This window comes from Tachyglossus aculeatus, chromosome 25 (assembly GCF_015852505.1).
Source record: "Tachyglossus aculeatus isolate mTacAcu1 chromosome 25, mTacAcu1.pri, whole genome shotgun sequence".
NCBI lineage: Eukaryota > Metazoa > Chordata > Mammalia > Monotremata > Tachyglossidae > Tachyglossus > Tachyglossus aculeatus.
The window spans coordinates 17919815-17937131 of record NC_052090.1 but is presented as its reverse complement, the minus strand read 5'-3'; the positions used below and the strand labels follow the sequence as shown (position 1 = coordinate 17937131).

Below are 17317 nucleotides of genomic sequence, written 5' to 3'. Positions count from 1 at the left end.
AACCAGAGAAACTTCTACCTACCCGTTCTCCTAGAACAGTGCTTGACCCTGAACAAATGCCAGTAAAAAACAAGCAAAAAAAAGGGTGTGGTTAATGGAAGAAGGCAAGCAAACAATAAAAATCCCAGGGGTGGAAGGCACCCTGTAAAACCATCTAATCCAGTGGTTTCCAATCCTAATGAGTCTCAAAGCTCACTGAGAGCTTGTGGGCCAACTAAATGTCAGAGCTCCCTGAGATTAAGGAATTTAACTTCTCTGTGTCTCAGTTTCCTCAACTGCAAAATGAAGTTTCAATATCTGTTTTCCCTCCTGCTTAGTCTCTGAGCCCCATGTTGGCCAGAGGCTATGTCTAACTTGATTGACTTGTATCTACTCCAGCACTTAGAACAGTGCTTGACACAGAATAAGTGCTGAACAAACACCATCATAATAATCAGAGGAAGAAGAAGTTGTTCTGCCTTCAGAATCCTTTTTTAACAGAGAAACTCCCTGATGCACTGTAATTTACCAATACTTTACTGGACAGAGAGCAAAGGAGAGGAGAAGAGAATCACCTTCACTCTCACATCATATTAGTGAACAATCATATACCTCCTCCCTTTCACAGACTTCTATTCTGTATAAAACTGCCTCCTGGCCTATAAGGGGCAGCACCCAGATAATAATAATAATAATAATGATAATAATAATAATAATAATAATTATTATTATTATTATTATCATTATTATGGTACTTGTTAAGGACTTACTATGTGCCAGGCACTGTACTAAGCACTGGGGTGGATACGAGCAAATCGGGTTGGACACAGTCCCTGTCCCACGTGGGGCTCAGAGTCTCAATCTCCATTTTGCAGATGAGGTAACTGAGACGCAGAAAAGTGAAATGACTTCCCCAAGGTCACACAGCAGACAAGTGGCAGAGCTAGAATTAGAAGACATGGCCTTCTGATTCGCAGGCCTGTGCTCTAACCATTATGCCATGCTAGTCAGTCAGTCAATCGTATTACTGAGCGCTTACTGTGTGCAGAGCACTGTACTAAGTGCTCGGGAGAATACAATATAACAGACACATTTCCTGCCCACAGAGAGCTTACAGTCTAGAGGAGCCTGGAAAGACAGTGGAAAATTCAAAATCCAGGGTGACAAGTCCTGGTCAATCAATCAATCCATAGACTTGAGTACTTACTGGCAACAGAACACTATACTAAATACTTGGGAGAGTACTATAGTCTTAGTAGACATGATCCCTGTCCTTTCATCTTTCAATCTAGTGGGAGAGAGAGACATCGAAACTAATTACGGATAGGAGGAGGAAGGAAAAATCAATTGGGAAGCAGTGTTGCTTAGTGGAAAGAGCATTGGCCTGGGAGTAAGGAGGACTTGGTTATGAGAATATAGTACATAGTTGGTGCAGAATTGATGAAGTGGCAGTTCGGGGGATATAATTGGGGATTTGAGGAGGTTTCCTGGAGGAGAGGTGCGAGTTTAGAAGAACTGCAAAGATGGGGAGTGCTGGGGTGTGGTGTTTTGAAGGGGTCAAGAGTTCCAAGATAGCTGCTCAGCCTTTAGTTAACCTCAGTTGAAAATGGAGATGACTATTGATTTAATTCATGGAATGTTATGCTGAGCTGCTAAGTGATCAAAAAGCTTTTTGAAGGAAAAAAGAACCATTTTATTCATGAAAATGTTATCATTACTAGCACAAAATATTCTTTATCTATGAATCCCTTTAATGCCAATCAGTCTTTGCATTATTCCCCTGAGGGGAAAAAAAGAACTTGTAAAGAATCAGCCTTTAATGTACATGACTTCCACAGAAATCAAAGTTGAGTTGCCATTAAAATATAAATGTCACAATATTATAGAATTGGAGGAACACTGCCTCCTTTCTGAGTTTTTAAACAAGAATGTTCACTTCTACATGATGTGACCTTTTGGTAAAATTTGGGGGGCATTTACCCCCCAAATATCCAAATTTTCCATTTTATAAATAACATTCTATCCCAAATGTTTTTTAAAAACAGAACTTCCCCCCACCCCAAACTGATCATGCCTTCAAACATATGAACATGCACTATTTAATTTTACTTTACTATATATGTCATCCACAAGGCAGGAAGGAAAAATGTGAAATTGTGATATTTGTAAGACCTTACTATGTGCCAAATACATACTAGGCGTTGGGGTAGGTACAAGATAATTAAGCCCCACATGAGTCTCACAGTCTAAGAAGGAAGGAGAACAGGGATTGAATTCCCACTTTGCAGATGAGGGAATGCAGGCACAGTGAAGTTAAGTGACTTCCCCTAGGTCACATGGCAGGTACGCGGTGGAGCCGGGATTGGAAACCAGGTCGGCTGACTCCTAAACTGGTCCTCTTTCCATTAGGTCACTATGCTTCTCTATGGACATAAATAAAATATAGCAGAGGTTTCTGAAACTACATTTTCTCCAGTTACTTACATTCCAGCAAAAGCATTGCTGCTGTGCCATTTGTTAAAAGAAAAAGGGTGTTAGAAAAATAAAAAAGATAAAATCAGTTAAATCAGTTATTCTCCCTCCACAAAAGAACGGCATGATTTCAATTTAAGCCAATGAATGTCACACAACTATAGAGATGATAGTGCTTAAATCATCAGGACCACAAATAGCTGGTTATCTGGGTATCAAACCATTTCCTACCTTGACGTTTTAACAAGCATACTTAAATTGGATGGCAGATTTACAGTTTTCTAATACTTTTTCTTAAATTGCTTGCATGGCAAAGGCCATATGTTGATGTAGATAAAGAGGAACACAGGTAATCAAACCTCACACTGAAGAGAAACAAAGCTCATCAAAGCAGAACTGTACATCATTACCTAAACTCCCAAGATTCCTCATTCATCCCATAGAGCAGCTAAGGATTTGGGGGTCCCTAGATCACCTTATTGTTCCTCTGCCCCATAAACACGTACCGTGGCCTGTAGATTGCTCCTACACTCAGTTTTCCTCTACTGTGGTAGGAGCGCATTTCTAAAACTTCACACTCTGGTACACACCAGCTTCACACCCTTGTGCATGCACACAAGCAGTGTTTGCAGTGACGTGGTACGGTAAATCCAAACAGGCTTGCTCTGTCGGAACATCATTCCCTATCTCCCTGTTTGGGTTTTAGCCAAAACGGTTACCGAAAACATGAGCTAAGTTTATTATTTTTAACTAAACTGCTGCATGATTTCAATCTTGTCATCCTTACTTTGAAGGGGTCTACAGGTTCAGATCTAAGAAATTGGAGAAACTAGTATATTCCAATTTATGACTCACAACCTCATGTCCCCAAAGTTGTCTGCACTTCAAAATATCAGACCATTCAGCTAACAAGTAATTCTAGGTAGCTAGCCTGCAAGGTCCTCAAGGGTAGAGATCATGTTTACCATTTCTGTTGTATCGAACACTGTAGATTGATTGCTATTAGACAGTAATTGACTTCGAGCAGTGATATAATTCACTCAGGTGAGTTAGATTATTTCAGACCATTGGGTACCTAAACATTTCTACTGGTTGGACCCACACAATGAAATCCTGGCTTCCAGATATTCAACTGCAACCTCACCATTCATTCAATCGTATTTATTGAGCGCTTACCGTGTGCAGAGCACTGTACTGAGGTCTCATTGTTCAATAAACCATCATCAATCGTATTTATTGAGCACTTACTATGTGCAGAGCACATACTAAGCGCTTGGGAAGTACAAATTGGCAACATATAGAGACAGTCCCTACCCAACAGTGGGCTCACAGTCTAAAAATAAACGAAACAGTTGGAAGGAATAAAAAAGCCACAAGACTTTGGAGTAGCTCTAGGTGGTACCTTAACGACATTAATACTAGGAATAGTATTTATTGAGTATTCACTGAAAAGCGCTTGGGAAGTACAAATTGGCAACATATAGAGACAGTCCCTACCCAACAGTGGGCTCACAGTCTAAAAATAAACGAAACAGTTGGAAGGAATAAAAAAGCCACAAGACTTTGGAGTAGCTCTAGGTGGTACCTTAACGACATTAATACTAGGAATAGTATTTATTGAGTATTCACTGAAAAGCAGCATTGTTAGTGGATAGAGCACGCCTGGAGTCAGAAGGACCGGGGTTCTGAACCCAGCTCTGCCACTTTTCTGCTGTGTGACCTGGAGCAAATCACTCAACTTCTCTGTGCCTCAGTTACATCTTCTGTAAAATGGGGATTACGACTTTGAGCCACAAATGGACATGGACTGTGTCCAAACTGATTACCATGTATAATTATTATAAGTATGGTGCTTGTTAAGAGTTTACTATGTGCCAAGCACTGGTCTAAGCACTAGGGTAGATACAAGTTAATCAGATTGGACACAGTCCCTGTCCTACATTGGGCTCACACTCTTAATTCCCATTTTTTACAGATGAGGTAACTGAGGCACGGAGAAGTTAAGTGTCTTGCCCAAGGTCTCAGAGCAGACAAGTGGCGGAGCAGGGATTAGAACCCATGAAAATATATCCACTACATCATGCTGCTGTACCCCAGCACTTAGTAAAGTGCCTGGCACATAGTAAGCACTTAACAAATACCACAAAAAAATTGAGGGGCCACTGCATATAATGCTTGGGATGTACAAAACAAGCAATAGCAATGGGAGCAGATTATTTTCAATGGGCTGCTGTGGCTAACTTTGGAAGGAATATGCAGGAGCCTACCTGATGGACCACTGGGATGAGAAGAAGAAAATCCAGAATACATTAATCAATCAATCAGTCGTATTTATAGATTTATTATTTATTTATTATTTATTATTCTGTAAACCGTAAGCTCCTTGTGGGTGGGGATCACGTGTGCCAACTCTGTTGTATCATACTTTGCCGAGCACTGAGTGCAGTGCTCTGCAGAGAGCAAGTGCTCAATAAATGCCATTGATTGATATTGATTGGCACCAATGAGATGGATTGCTCACTTAAAAATATTTTCATGGAGATAACCTCAAAATCCACCTTATATTTCCATGCACAGAAAGCTGAATTTTACCTGCTGTTATTTTTTTTGTAGTTGTTTTTTAAATGGTATTTGTTAAGCATTTGCTATGCATCAGACTCTGTATTAAAAGATGGGGTAGATTCAAACTAATCATATTGGACACAGTCCATGTCTCACAAGGAGCTCAGAGTCCTCATTCCCATTTAACAGATGAGGCAACTGAAGCACAGAGAAGTTAAGTGACTTGGCCAAGGTCACACAGCAGACATGTGGTGGAGCTGGGTTTAGAACCTAGGTCCTCTGACTCCAAGGCCTGTGCTCTTTCATTCATTCATTCATATTTATTGAGCACTTACTGTGTGCACAGTACTGTACTAAGCCACACTGCTTATGTTCAAGAATATCATTAGCAGCATAAAAACATACATATCAAGTAGTCTGTATATACCATGTTTCACATTCCTACGTTCAAATTCTCTTTTTCCCATGTGCCAAACATTCTTCCATTGCATGCTGATGCAGAACATCACTGCATTTATCTTGAAAATCTGTCGGAGGGTACCAGTTTAACTCCAGAAGGAAATTAGATATATCTCTGGTTTTGTGTCAACAACTACCAAGTTAGGTTTCTAATTTCCCAATAGGAAGGATGACATCCTCTTATTTTGTTTGACAGAAAGATATTACATAAGATATCTCTGCATTATCTTGGTAGCAAAATTACAACTTAGAGTCCGACACTTAGACTCAACACCAATCAAACAAAATTCCAAATAAACTACTACTGCTTGCCTAATGGGAATCCAGAATGATTCCAAAGACACTGGATAATTTGTCTTTTTTTCTTCCATGCTTCCAATTCAGATAAAAATAAACTACTATATACTTTCAGGATGCTGCTTCTTCCTATATCCAAATTTTTCATCTCCTTTAGAGGTTTGTATGTTTCTTCAATTTGGCTGAAAAGCCTTTGAAACTTGAAAATACTCACATTATGCATCTATCTCTTTTCCAGAAATCATTAGCATAAAACTACCATCTGCAAGAACAACCTTCCTTCTCAAATCAAATTTCCAGACATAAAAATCTCCCGTTTATCCTCACAGGTGGTTTCAGACTTCATTCCCTCTGAATGGAATTCAGTCACTATCTTAGTTGAAAAGCTTTTGTACTTGACTAATGTTTCAACCTCAGTATCTTTTTCCCGAACCACGTACAATGAACATTACAAAAGGAGGAATCTTACTTATTGACCAAGGATGGGTCTCTGTGGATGGGAGCTTCACAGTACAGTCTGTCCATGAGTGTTCTAGCCAGTAAATTTGGCTGCAGCCTTTTTTTTTTAATAACTGAGACATCATGCAATAGTTGACAGTGGTGGGGAAATTCAGGAGAAATCAGAAAACAGAAGCACCAACACCTCCCCAGGTAAAGTTGAGTGCCAGCAAGATACCACAGGAAAATGGTCTTGTAGCTGAAATAACATGCCAGCTTAGATTGGGGGAAATACAAAATTATAGGGTTTAAATCCAGTCATATCTCCTGGGATCTCGGGTTTGTTTAGATCTAGTTAAGTCCCAATTTTTAGAGACGAGTTGTTGAAAAAAGCATGGAGGGTGGGGAAAGGCAAGGCAAAGGTCTTCTCCAGTACCGTCTGGCTTTTATCAACAAGGAAACTCCGGCAGGAGGTGACCGAGTAGTTCCTGATGATATCAGAGAAGCTGATGCAAAGATTTCTGTCCTTAAAACTCCCAGGTCTGCCAAAAGACCAGAGAGTCTCTGAGTAAGGCTGAAAAGAGCCAGAATTCAGTCTTCAAGACACTTAAACATTTCCAAGCTGGCCTGCTGCTCCCAAGTCCCATATCGCTCTCCCTTCCCCCAAACCCACAACCTTTTCCAACTCCGCATTCACAATAAACAGTCGACACCTTTAATGGGAGGGATCTTTTCTATATCTGGATGACTTCAATGTTGGTAAATCCTTCGGTGGCCTAGGTAATTGTGGACTTTATTACCAAAGGGGCTTGACAGAAAATGCTAAAAACAGAGAAATTTATTAGAGAGCTGCCATTGTAGAAAATGTATCTACTGTTCAGACAGCTTTTTCTTCCCCAGTTTGCTTACACATCTCAAAGTTAGCTGTGCCATGAATTAGATGAATAAGTTATTTAGAGGGAAGCCAAAATCATACCCTGTTCCAGGTCAGATAAGATTTTTGGAAGGAAAACAAAGATCCAATTGTTTGCTGTTTTCCAGCTTTTTCTTCCATTTCTGAAACATCCCACCATGATCCTTAACATTCACAGCAGTTTCATTTTATTCTTTAAACCTTGGTAATGGTTAGCAGAGGCCTTGTTTATTCCCAAGTTTATTTTCTTTTTCTCTTTTTTCCCCCCTCTCTCTCACTCACTCTCTCCCCTTGACCCCCCCTTTTAGACTGTGAGCCCACTGTTGGGTAGGGACTGTCTCTATATGTTGCCAACTTGTACTTCCCAAGCGCTTAGTACAGTACTCTGCACACAGTAAGCACTCAATAAATACGATTGATTGATTGATTGATTGATTTATCTGTCCTCTCTGTCATCTCCTTCTCAAAATGGCTGCCAGCAGTTCTTGCTGCAGGAATGATCATGGACAAGCTCCGTTACACTTAGTCTGGGCGAGGGGAGAAAGGATTTGGGATTATATAGGTCAACAAAAAGAATAATAAATACTGTTTCAATGCTGGATTCCTACAGCATGTACCTTCCAAGGAACTGAAACTGCTTAATACGGTGCTTTGCACACAGTAGGTGCTCAAAAAATACAACTGAATGAATGAATACTGTACCTTACCTTAGCTGAGAGAAAAGGAGGGCAAGGCTTACTGACTCCATTATTAAGTGAAGAAACTGAGGTCCAGTAAAGTTAAGGGACTGGCAGGAAATCATCATCAATGGTATTTAAGGAGTTCTTACTATGTGCAGAACACTGTATTAAGTACTTGGGAGAGTACAATACAACAGAGTTAATAGACATGTTCTCTGTCCACAACAAGCTTACACACGAGAGGGAAATCTAGAGGGAAATCAGAGAAGCAGCGTGGCTCAGTGGAAAGAGCCCGGGCTTTGGAGTCAGAGGACATGGGTTCGAAACCCGGCTCCACCACATGTCTGCTGTGTGACCTTGGGCAAGTCACTTCACTTCTCTGAGCCTCAGTTCCCTCATCTGTAAAACAGGGATTAAGACTGTGAGCCCCACGTGGGACAACCTGATCACCTTGTATCCCCCCAGCGCTTAGAACAGTGCTTTGCACATAGTAAGCGCTTAACAAATGTCATTATTATTATTATTATTATTAAATCTGTTAGTGGCAGTTCTGGTGCCAGTTATCAGGCCTCCTGTACACTTCCACATTTTGGTACTTTTTAGGGTCTTGGGAACCTCAGTCTCTTCAACTCATGTTTCATAAGCAGCATTTGCAGGGCTGGATTAAGATGCTACCACGAAGAAAGCAACCGTGAGGGAGCAGAAGTTAAAAATGTAAAAGCACCTGGTCCAAGCTAGAGATGACACCTGAAAGGGAAACCGTAGGGCTTTACAGTCATAGTCGGGGGGAAGGGGAAGCAGGGGAGGGTCATGGACCCCAGGTTTGCGGTTCCAACTGAGTGGCATGCAGTGTGATGTGATGACACCATAAGATGCGGGAGGAAGTGGACAATTCTTCCTGCCTGGGATGGCCAAATGTCTAAAGCCGGCCCTGACAGCATGAGTTAAATTATTCACTAGATGCTGAAAACTGACAAAATTGCACCTTATATTCAAAGATACTCAAGAGTCAAGACGATCTGAAGCAGAACCTGAGGCGATACTCCCGCAGGTCTGGTGAGCGGGTCCGCCAGTTGACCGGAGCCTCAAAGGGACATGCGTGGGCACCTGGGGTGGCTCTGACCACCGCCACTGCTCTTTCTGGCCTGGGACAGGGTGAGTAAAGTTTGGTTCCTATTCAGTGGTTAGAAAAATGAAATGATAAGATGGTCTGTGGACCATGGTTCATAAATCCATGTCAAAATCAAATCACTGTGGTTAGGAACAATTCAATTTGTTTACTAATAGGTCTTGCCTGGTAGTACAATTATTTGGGGAAAGAGAAATCATTGCAGGGAATGAACTTGCGGGAAGCTGTGCTCTTACATGCATAGAAAAGCTCAATGAGGCAAAGAATGTGTCTACGTACAAATAATTAATGTACAGTGGAAACAGCTCCTACAGAAATTTGATCTAGTGCCGCTTCACTTTTGATGAAGCAGAATAATAGTCGGCATTGTTCTAATAAATTGTAATGTCCAAATTGAGTCTCTTTGTAGAGTTGCCTGCTAAAAGTATTTTTCTGCATGAACGTAAAATTTTCCCAAGGAGATTTTACTTTGTAGCTTATACATATTATAATCCTGACCATGTCTTCCTTAATACGAAGCCTAAAGTCTCCTTTTGAAAATTTGAAGATTAAAACACGAACATTGGCACCCATGTGAAAATGACCACCTTGTCTTTTGGAGTTAAATGCATGTTTTATTATAACTGGTTCACCCCTGAGGAGAAATGCTTAGTTTCCATGAAGAAATGGGTTCCAAACTACACCATAATTTTGGGCACAAAGTATTTTCCTCCAGTTCCTCAGAGCCAATGAATGTTAATGATAAAGCTGCATAGGAACCTGACTTTCTGGCTGTCACTCAGGAAGCTTTGGACCGCCAAACTCCTCTCAATAATAATCATAGCAATGATGATGATAATAATTTTAGCAGCATTTGTTGAGTGCTAAGTGCCAAGTGCTATAGTAAGGACTGGCGTAGACACAAGGTAATCAGCCAGATATGGTCCCTGTCCCATATTGGGCATAATTCTAAATAGGAGGGAGAGCATGAATTGAATCTCTGTTTTATAGATAAGGAAGCCTAGGCCCAAAGAAGTAAATGACTTGCCCAAAGTTACACAGCAGTCAAGTGGTGGAGCCCAGATCCTCTGAATCCCAGACCCAGGATCTTTCCATTAGGCTATGCTGCTTGTCAATATGGTAGAAACCAATTTTATGAAACAGAGTTTCATATGAAACAGAATTTTATGAAACAAATGTCCGAGTTGTCCCTTGGTTCAAATCATCATCATCATCATCATCATCATCAATCGTATTTATTGAGCGCTTACTGTGTGCAGAGCACTGTACAAAGCGCTTGGGAAGTACAAGTTGGCAACATATAGAGACAGTCCCTACCCAACAGTGGGCTCACAGTCTAAAAGGGGGAGACAGAGAACAAATCCAAACATACTAACAAAATAAAATAAATAGAATAGATATGTACAAGTAAAATAAATAAATAAATAAATAAATAGAGTAATAAATATGTACAAACATATATACATATATACAGGTGCTGTGGGGAAGGGAAGGAGGTAAGATGGGGGGATGGAGAGGGAGACGAGGGGAAGAGGAAGGAAGGGGCTCAGTCTGGGAAGGCCTCCTGGAGGAGGTGAGCTCTCAGTAGGGCCTTGAAGGAAGGAAGAGAGCTAGCTTGGCGGATGGGCAGAGGGAGGGCATTCCAGGCCCGGGGATCAGTCAAATGAGACTGATCACATCAAATGAGATGTGGCCAACGGTAAGACTGCACCTGGGCTTTGAGAGAGAAATTATTGCACATTTCCACCATGAATATTCAGCAGTGTAGCTTTTTCAGAGCTTTGCCATGTGAAAGAGGATTGCTCAGGTATCAGTGGATAAGAGAAGAAAGGAATGTCCTATCACCAGCAACATATGAGCTATTTTAGTAGTAGTGAGGAGAGTTTGCACAGAGCCATCCACACTCTCTCATCTGGTCCCTTTATGTTCGGCAGCACACATGGGGAAGTTGCTCTTAGGGAGAATTATTACAGTGTTAGGATCCTTTCAGCACTTGATATTCACCCCACCCTCAGCCCCATGGCACTAATATACATATCCATAATTTATTTTAATGTTGGCCTCCCCCACTAGATCACAAACTTCTTGTGGATAGGGAATATGTCTAACATGTCAGTTGTACTGTCAAACTCCCAAGCACTTAGTACAGTGCTCTTCACACAATAAGCACTCAGTAAGTACCACTGACAGATGGCTTGGACTTTTCCAAGGACTAAGCGCAGTGCTTTGCATTTGGAAAGCACTCAATAAACATTGTTGATCGATTGATTTCACTGACTGGATGAACATCACTTTGAAGCCAGCCCCCCACCCTTCCTACTTATTTTTGTTCACCCTTTCCCTATATCATCTGGGACATCAGGACAAAAAAAACACTGCCTAAATCTGGTCTGGCCAGCCTCAATACAACACGGACAAAGATCATCTCAAATCAGGTGGGTTTTGGAAACTTCTCCAAGTTGTTTCTCCAGTAATTTTCTAGGCAATTTTAAATTGATGAGGAAAATCAGAAAACATCTCATTGTTCATTTGTTGTAAGGAGAACTTAAAATTATTTTTAAGGATATATTTATGGAAAATTAAATTCAAGATTTCCAATTTCGTTACAGTCACTTGATCAAACTGAGGAAGAAACGTTTTTCCAATGGTCCTTTGAGTGTTTCTTTTATGGAAATGGGAAGCCTCATGTCTCCAAGAATAAATAAACCTGAACCTAGAAGGGTCAACTCTGGTTCAAGACTTGGAAGATATAAAATTTAAGTGGGTCCTGGAATTGGTTATACATCTGTTAGCATCTTTTATGCAATATGAGAAATTGCAGACAGCTGTATGAATGGAATAATTCAAGTAAAAGTGTGTTCAGACAAACCAGGGTTCCAAACACCTTAATAGCAAAAAGATCTGTGGGTTGTTCACTGAGGATGACCAAGTACCAGATGAAACAGTAAAATCTGAGAGATACCAGTGGACCAACCTGCAGTCTGAGTCACCAGTAGTTAATAAGCACTCAATAAATATGATTTTTTTTATATTTGTTAAGAGCTTACTATATGCCAGGAACCATACTAAGTGCTGGGGTAGATACAAACTAGTCACATTGGACACAATCTGTGTCCCACATGGGCTCACAGTCTTAATCCCACTTTACAGATTAGGTAATTGAGGCACAGAGAATTTAAGTGACTTGCCCAGGGTCACACAGCAGACAAGTGATAGAGTCTGGATTAGAACCCAAGTCCTTGCGTGGTTTAGTGGAAAGAGCACGGGCTTGGGAGTCAGAGGTCGTGGGTTCCAATCCTGGCTCCGCCACTTGCCAGCTGTGTGATTTAGGGCAAGTCACTTAACTTCTCTGTCTCAGTTACCTCATCTGTAAAATGGGGATTATGACTGTGAGCTCTATGTGGGACATCCTGATAAATGTGGATCTACCCCAGCGCTTAGAATGGTGTTTGACACATAGTAAGCGCTTAACAAATACCATCATCATTATTATTCTTATTCTGACTTCTGGGCCCATGCTCTACCCACTAGGCACGAGAAGCAGCATGGCTCAGTGGAAAAAGCACGGGCTTTGGAGTCAGAGGTCATGGGTTCGAATCCCGGCTCTGCCAATTGTCAGCTGTGTGACTTTGGGCAAGTCACTTCACTTCTCTGTGCCTCAGTTACCTCATCTGTAAAATGGGGATTAAGACTGTGAACCCCATGTGGAAACCTGATCACCTTGTAACCTCCCCAGCGCTTAGAACAGTGCTTTGCACACAGTAAGCACTTAATAAATGCTATTATTATTATTATTATAGGCCACAATGCTTCTGTAATTGATTGACTGATCCCCTGTAGACTGTAAGCTTGTTGGATGCAGGGAATATGCTTACCAACTCCCAAGTGCTTAGTTCAGTGCTCTGCACACAGTAAGTGCTCAATAAACATCATTGATGATGATTGATATTCAGATCCGGGCTGCATGGGGGTGCCGATACCCCGGTGGCCCTCCTTCTTCACCTCAACCAATTAACCAGAGGGTGAAAAAAGCCGCCTGCAGCCTCCAGAAATGTTAGATCTTCAAGGAACCTCTACCATCCATCAATGCACTGTGAGGGTTTGCCGGGGCGGCCCCAGGAGGACTCAGCAGCCACTGGTTGTTTCTCATGTCGGCTGTCCTGCTAATTGTTTCTATGTCTGCCTCCTTCCCCATCAGACCGTGAAGTCCTTGGGGGAGTTAACTGTGTCTAATTTCCCTGAATATACCCAAGTGCCCACTATAACATACTGTGCAATTTAGTCAGTCAATAAATGACAAGAGCGGGGACAAGGTCAACTAATATGTCCCGGGGGAGGTTCCTAGCGTGACTATAGAGATAAAAGTAAAACACTAAGTCCCCAAACTCCGCTGTATTGTAAGACTTTGGAGCACTGCTCCTTGGAAAAGTTTGTTCCAAGCCGCATGACTGTATAGCATGCCCGGACTGTGCTGGGTATTTCTTAACTCAAAATGAAAGTCAGCTTGTTGTGACTGAGACGCAAATACCAGATTTCACATTTATGCTAAAATGCATACATATGAAACATATATTACATGTAATATGTTATTAGGAATATATTACATATTATTTATTTATATGTAACCTCTATATATTATATATATTTGTAGGAGAGAGGGAGAATACAAAAGCGTGCCTTATCCTTTGGGTTTGAAAACGATGCTAACGATGGCCTCATTTTTATCAGTTTGTTTAGGTCTGCTGATAAAACCAGTTGAAAATTCCTTCCACAGGGCGGGCATGTTCAAGTTGGTCTTTGCTGCACTGTTGCAGTTTTTAGGCATTATGTTGGGTTCTGTTCACTGTCCCTCCTCCTGGGGTCTCACACGGAGCCTGAGCTCTGCTTTTCTGATTGAAGCAAGCCAAGATAACTCATCTTCTGTGATCGTCTCTCAATTGACCAAAGCTATGTCCCCTTCATTTGAGATTTTACATGTGTAGGCATTCTGTCCATCTCTTCTAGGATCATTCTACCTGATTTGTATATACTTTTCTCTCTGTTTCTCCTGTTAGAAAGTCTCTCCCCACCCTACAGCACTTATGTATATTTCTATAATTCTGTTTATGTTGTTGCCTGTTTACTTGTTTTGATATCTGTCTTCCCCTTTCTAGACTGAGTGCCCTGTGTGGGCAGGGATTGCCTCTCTTTATTGCTGAATTGTTCTTTCCCAGTGCTTAGTACAGTGCTCTGCACACAGTAAGCACTCAATAAATATGACTGACTGACTGAATGAAGTTCCTTATGGGCAGGGATCATGACTTGTGTGCCAGCAGGACTCACCCAATTGCTGAATACAGTGCACTGTGCCCAGGGGATGCTCAAGAAGTGCCATTACTACTACTACAATTACCCCATTTCAGCTGGCCAAAAAGTAATTGTTAATATATCCTGCTGTCGTTCATGCTCCTCACACATCCTGCTGAAGGATAACTTAATGGACAGCTGTTTTCCATATGATATGGGATCCATGCCATTCAGTTGTGACCATTCAATTTGGAAGTGAATGTGTGTTTCATATAGTTCTATAGCATTATACACAGAACCCATGAAAACAGTCACCTCTCTATTCACCCTGGGAAAATAAGCTTCATAGAATGTTATTCCATTCTCTTTCCCCGAGGAAGGGCTGCACTCGAACTAACCCAGGGAGAGAACTGTCAAGCCTTTCCTAAAGAAAAACAGACTCCACTGACTTCTCTGTAATGGATTTTTGCATTTTGCCATCCTTCTGGGATTTCTGCATTTTGCCATCCATCTGGGATTTCTGCATTTTGCCATCCTTCTGGGATTTCTGCATTTTGCCACCCACCAGAAAGTCTTCTTTCTACTACAATTTAAGCTCGAGCCATCTTGCTTGTCCTCAGTGGAAGTCCAAAAAAGGGCTCACTATACTATTTCATCACACACTAACAAGCCATCATTAGGTTTTCCCTTTCACGTTCTTTTTCTTTGGGTGGATTATCCCAGTTCCCTTTGCCCTTCCTTGTGGGGCCTCTTGTCTATTTTCTTTCATCGGTGTTATTTATTAAGTGTTTACTATGTGCAGAGCACTGTACTAAGCTCTTGGGTGAATACAACAGTTAGCAGACACACTCCCTGCCGAAAATGAGCTCACAGTCTAGAGAGGAAGGAACACAGACATTAGTACAGATCAGTAATCTATAATATATAGTTTATAGGTATGTATATAACTACTATACATTTGCCTGCTGTTCATGGTGTTCTTGATTTTGTAGAACACGAAACTGAACCCAGTACTCCATTCAAGACTTCTAGTAAAGGCTAATGATGCTGGGGAAATAAAATAATTCTTCCTTAGGTAAGCAGCATGGCCTGGTGGAAAGAGCAGAAGGCTGTGACTCAGAGGACCTGGGTTCTAATGCCAGCTCTGCTATTTTTTTTTTTTACTCTATTTATTTATTGATTTATTTTATTTGTACATATCTATTCTATTTATTTTATTTTGTTAGTATGTTTGGTTTTGTTCTCTGTCTCCCCCTTTTAGACTGTGAGCCCACTGTTGGGTAGGGACTGTCTCTATATGTTGCCAATTTGTACTTCCCAAGCACTTAGTACAGTGCTCTGCACATAGTAAGCGCTCAATAAATACGATTGATGATGATGATGATGATGATGTACCAGCTATGTGAACTTGGACAAGACACTTAACTTCTCTGTGCTTCAGTTCCCTCACCTGCAAAATGAGGACTAAATCCCTGTTTCCCCTCCTACTTAGACAGTGAGTCCATGTGGGATCTGATTATCTTGTATTTACCCCAGCACTTAGTACAGTGCTTGGCACATAGTAAGTGCGTAACAAATACTATTATAATTGTTATTATCTTCTAGGATGCTCCCTGGGAAGAAGGGAGCAGGTATACAATTTGAGAGGTAGCGCTGGTTAAACTCTTAGTTATTATTTACATGATTGGCATGCAGGGATCATTCTCTCCTTTGGATAAAATTGGAGGTAGATAATTTCCAGCTCATAAAAGAACAAAAATTGAGTTGACAGCTGGCTGTGAGTTATAAAGAAGGGGCTTGTGTAACAGTGTATTTGAAGAGCCTTATTTCCACTCTAAAATGTGAATATTTTACAGTCAATATGCTGTTTCAACCAGTTCTGCTAATTATCCACAGTGTTAGAACAGTACCAATAGGTCTAAATCGAACATGCCACACTAGAATACGATGCATGTAAAATCTTAGAATAATTAAGAACAAATACAAACCCATAATTGCAGTTTATGCTGCAAGACATCTAAGCGGACAATAATCCAGCCCTGGAAATCACCCTCTTTCATAAAGGTGACTAGATTATGACTCTGAGAAATTAACTTCTAAACAGCAGTCTTTCACATCTTTACATTAAGCTCTTTGGAGATACTGACACTCAAATCCTCCCCCGCTGAACTTCAACTTGTGGTAGGTGACAATAGCAGAAATGAGTCGAACAATATAGGCCTTCAAATTATTTCCTTTCATGATTTCCAAAGTTACCATTCTTCAATATAGAAGTGAACCATATTCAGAACAATAAGGGAAACAATTATATTTTCTTTAAATTTTCCAAGAAGCCAAATTATAAGCAAGGAAATACACCCAGCTAAACCCTTCCAGTAACCTACAATCTGTGGCATTCATTGCTTAAATCTCTGACCTATTCCCCTCTGCTTCTAGCTTTCCCTTTTTTCAGCTGATGTACAAAGCATTCTCTGGGTTCAGTGAATTAGTGAGACTTCATCCCACTCAAAAGAGGTTCTTAACTCCGGCTTCATTAGATCACTTACAAAATATTTACCTAGCCGGGTGACACCAGGATCACGTAGGTGGTTTTCCCAAGGTGAGGCAAATCCATTGGCACTCCGGATGTGCTAACCCCTGTGATTTCCCCAAATGTCATCCCACTTAAAAGAGGTTCTTAACTCCTGCTTCATTAGATCACTTACAAAATACTTACCTAGCCGGGTGACACCAGGATCACATAGGTGGTTTTCCCAGGGTGAGGCAAATCCATTGCACTCCGGATGTGCTAACCCCTATGATTTTCCCAAATGTGGGAAACTTGACTGCAGAATTTGTGGCAGTGGGGAACTGCGTTGGTGCTTTCTAGAGGAGCAGTGTGGCCTAAGGATAGAGCATGGTCCTGGGAGAAAGAAGGACCTCGGTTCTAATCCCACTCTGCCACTTGTCTGTTGTGTGACCTTGGACAAGTCACTTCACTTCTCTGGGCCTCAGTTACCTCATCAGTAAAATGGGGATTAAGACTGTGAGCCCCATATGGGACAGGGACTGTGACCAACCTGATCTACCCTAATCTCTGTTTCTTCTAGTTTATGTCTACCT

General features: G+C 41.2%; 1 non-coding gene across 1 annotated transcript; it reads left to right on the top strand.

Moving 5' to 3' along the window:
- The first annotated feature begins 16923 nt into the window (after window positions 1–16923).
- On the top strand, window positions 16924–17085 carry LOC119945635. Its single transcript, XR_005456295.1, has one exon. It is a non-coding gene; the product is annotated as a U1 spliceosomal RNA (small nuclear RNA).
- Window positions 17086–17317: the final 232 nt, after the last annotated feature.